Source organism: Egretta garzetta, unplaced genomic scaffold (assembly GCF_000687185.1).
Source record: "Egretta garzetta isolate BGI_Z169 unplaced genomic scaffold, ASM68718v1 scaffold283, whole genome shotgun sequence".
NCBI classification, from domain to species: domain Eukaryota; kingdom Metazoa; phylum Chordata; class Aves; order Pelecaniformes; family Ardeidae; genus Egretta; species Egretta garzetta.
Window position 1 is genome coordinate 1,720,605 of NW_009259043.1, and position 4,437 is coordinate 1,725,041.

Consider the following 4,437-nt stretch of genomic DNA (forward strand, 5'->3'; position numbering starts at 1 on the left):
TGCTTGGATTTTGAATGACTGCAATTCCTGTGTGCTCCACACACACCTCAAGTCAAGAGACCTAAGTGCAACACTGGCAGGGACATCTGGGTCACAGAGTTCACAAACAGATTCATACAACCCCTTCCATAAACACAGCAAGAACCATCTTCTGAATGTCACTCTTGCCCTCCCCAAGGGAGAAGTTCTTTCTGCTTTTGTACCAGAGTATCTGGAGCCATTTCAGGTTTCTGAATCTGAACAAAAATTATACCAAGGCTCTGCTTAGATTTACAGGATGCAAACCATATTCAACTTTGAAATTATCAGACTGCCTCATATTGACACACGGGCACTTTGGATTTATAACACAGTGATTCATGACCATATGAAAGGTACGCAGACACTACTTAAGCTGACAGACAACTATCCTTTGCTCACGTAAGAAAAATTCAAACATGAAGAAAACAATTCTTAAATGCATGTCTGCACCTTAATTTCTTCATCAGTCTGAAATGTTCCTTGAGGCAACGTATCCAGGATCTTTTCCTACTGGCTGTTCTGCTTATAACAAAGCATCCATTTCTTTGCGATATAAGTCTGATTGTTATCAACTTGGCTGATATTCTAGCTAAACAGGCCTCCTGCTACAGAAACACATGCTGCTACTCTGCACACTTCACAGCTTCAAAAGTCATTCCATGCCCGCTCAGTCTTTTCTGTTTGGATGGTCAATACCAAATCCTAGAAACATCAGCATTTTCACATCTTTGCTCTGAATTTGGCAATTCACCACTATCCAAACCTTACCTCTTTGTGGAGCTGGAAGAATGAGGTTTTGTCCTAAGATGAAAACGTTGGCTGCTCTAACGCTCAACATCCAAGAGGCACAAGAGCCCAAGTATCAAAACAGGCATGAAAACAGCAGGGTATTTCACTAAAATGAAAGACTGATCAGTCAACACGTACACAGACTTGGGAAGCAAGTCTACAGCAAGAAGCAAAGTCTACAGCAGTATCTGGATCAGTGGGGACCCCAACCAGACACAGATATGGCTGTAAAACAGCAGGAGCTAGGGCAGAGACTGACAGCCCTGCACTGAGCTGAAATGAGGCTGCTGGGCCCACCAGCAGAGGGTGTGGGAGGAGACCCCAGCTGAGGCTGACCATGGCCATTAAAGGCTATTAGTGTCCTGAGGGCCCTGACAAATGAGTTCCTCATTGAAAGCTCCAGAGTTAAAGCCCCACTGATGGTAATGATTCTGGTGTCTTGTGTGGGACCACTGCTCCTGATATGAGAAGCCCACTTGTGGGTGAAATGAATACCTCTGGAGACCTGGAATTAATCTTTCTGCCTGATGTTCCAGCATGTCTCAAGGGACCCACTATGTCAATAACTGACTAGGTCTCTTCTAGATTTTCTACAACCTGAAGGAGTACAAAAAGTCTTGATATGTATTTTCTACCCAGCCAGGAGTCAGAAGAATACTCTGTCTTTGCAATTTAATAAGCATATTGAAAGATCTCGCTGTTCTGCAGTTCTGTCCCTCACGAGAATTTTGGGAAAACACCTGTGGGCTGGGAAATGGCATCTGAATCACCCTTTTCACTGCTGTTCAGTTCTATGAGGAACAAATCCATGCAGCACCAACAGTACAGCTCAGCTGCAGAGACTGTGAGGTTTGATCACAGGTGACAAAGTCCCACTGTGCAGCAGTGATGCCCTCCAGAGCATCCGGAGGTGGATCTCAGAGAGAAATCCCGCCAGCAGCAGCAGCCAGAAGATGCCATTAAGCGCAAGTTTCTCTCTGTAGGGATGACCATACTGGGGAGACAGGGCAACACCAAGGGGGCCAAAAAAAATGACAGGGTAGTTAAGAGGGAAAGGGAAGTCTGCATTCAGGGTTACATCACCAGCAGAGCAGTGCTACCTCTTTCAAACTTTTTTTTTCTTTTCTTTTCCATGCAATGGCCAGAAACAGTTAGTTCCCAGAACCTGAACCATCAGCAGTAGCTAAACAAATAAAAACATTTTATGGGAGCAGACAGGAGAACTAGTGCCCTGGTTGTTCTCAGCTCTTTCCACAGGCCACATAAGAGTGAGCCTGTGTCTGGCTTGCTCAAAGCATTTTCTCTCCTTTCCACCATTAATTTATGAGGAGAACATTTTTGAGAAATTGATTGAGCTGAAATACTTAATTCTCCCAGCTGCCCATCGTTATGTCCAAATCTGCTTTACTAACATGACTGGATGTTCTGGTGAACTGAATAGGGTGAGCACAATTTGAACCTGTGAGTTTACACTCTTTTTGTCCCTAGATCATCCACCACCTGCATCCAGCCTTAGCAAGGTCCTGCTTCCACAGTTGCATCTGGGGCCATTGACTTGTGCGCCCAGACAGCAACTCTCTCCTTGAGAACGGCTCTCTCCTGTCACCCCTCATGGAGCCGATCATTTTCCACACACACAAAGAAAAGGGGGTCTTGCCAGTGCCATTTCTGCCCCAACTGCCATGTTAGTTCTCTCTCTCTCCCCAGGCCAGAAAAGGCAGGATGCTGCCTGTGAGAGGGGTTGCACTTGGGTCCAAGCACTTGGGAGAGGAATGTCCACTTTACAGGCCTCCTATGCAGGCCTGGAGATGACACGTTGTGCAGCACCTCAACTGTGACTGTCTTTTCTGCTGTCACACTGACAGTGGGGTTAACCCATCTGGAACTACCCCATCCTTTTCTTAAGTGGTGCACACACCTCCTCATCTCCCTGTTCTCTCACCTGGTGAAGGCTTCTGATTTTACCTTTCTAATTACCTCTTTTCTCCCCCTACATTGTACGATGAACACTTTCTACCTTATCCCTCAGTTCTGCAGCACAGGTTGTGAGAAGTTGTTACATCTCCTTCAGCCAGAGTAGGTAGAGGACATATAGGAAGATCAGACTGAAAGGCATATTAACAGGAGTGAAATGGGATACAAAAAGCTTGAGGCCTTTCTCTCTGAAGCTCATAGTAAAACACAAAATAAGAGCTCCTTTTGATTTGTGGTAATTGCAGAATTCAGAAAAAAAAAAAAAAATCGGTTTGTGTTGCAGAAGCCCAAACTGCCTCTACTTCCCAAAATGCAGAATAGCCAGCTGTCACCTCCAGTCATTTTCCATCAGAAAGAACTGTAGACAGGGACGTTCGCAACAAAGATGAAGCTCTGAAAGTGGCCTAAGAGCCAAGGAAACTGTAGGGGCTTACAGATGGTAATGGGCAAGGGTGAAGGCAGCTTGTCCTGATGATGAATTGCTTGTAATTAGCCATACTAAAGACCTTAATCTTAAATGGTTTGATCTGCTCAGAGGATAAACTGAACCAGTATGCTCACACAACTGAGTTACTCTCTTTACATGCTGGGACTGTCATTCACCTCTAAGACTCATTACTCCCAATACAAACAAATGGCAATGGAGTGGGAAGGCTGACAACTATTCACTCTCAGGGCAGTCACTGAGCTCCCACTGGGCTGGAGTGAATATCTAGCACTGACCTGTCTCGAGGAAATCCCTCTCATCCAGGTATAAGACAGGAGACCTTGTTTCCCGGGTCTGTTCCAAGCCTGGTACCAGCTTTACAGCTTTCTGCGGTTTTCCTTGCTACTGTCAGGGCCCTCTACATCATCGCCCCGGGCAGGCCATAACTCGAGCTGGTCATTTTCCTCCAACCTTGGAAAGCAGGCACCGGGGAAAGCGACTGGTCTCCTTGGTGCTTTATGAGCAACCTGTGAGGAAAGGAAGCCTTTGGTGGACAAAGGCAGTCAGGCCGTTCCAGTGGTGGCTGGCCCCCGAGTAGTACAGGCACTTGCCAGCCCAAAGCCGTTGACCAGGGGATCATAGAATTATAGAAGCATAGTGCTCTCCCTACAAAAAGCATTGGTGAGGCAGAGTTAATAATTCCCGCTGAGGGCCTGGGGTCAGCTTGCTGAAGGCATTGCTTTAGGGGAGCTGCAGTCCCCAGAGGTGCCCTCTCTAGTCCCAACCTGCCCCAGCTGCACAGGGAGCTTTTCTCCAGGCAGGCCTGGAGTCACAGATCATAGAATCATAGAAGACCTTTAAGATCATCAAGTCCAACCATTAACCTAACCCTGCCATCCCACCACTAAACCATGTCCCTAAGCACCTCATCTACCCATCTTTTAAATACCTCCAGGGGTGGGGACTTGGGGACTTGACCACTTCCCTGGGCAGCCCATTCCAGAGCCTGACAACCCTTTCTGTGAAGAAATTTTTCCTAATGTCCAACCTAAACCTGTCCTGGTGCAACTTCAGACCTTTCCCCCTCATCCTGTCGTCCGTTACCAGGGAGAAGAGGCCGACCCCCACCTGGCTACAGCCTCCTGTCAAGCAGTTGTAGAGGGGGATAAGGTCTCCCCTCAGCCTCCTCTTCTCCAGGCTGAACAACCCCAGTTCCCTCAGCCACT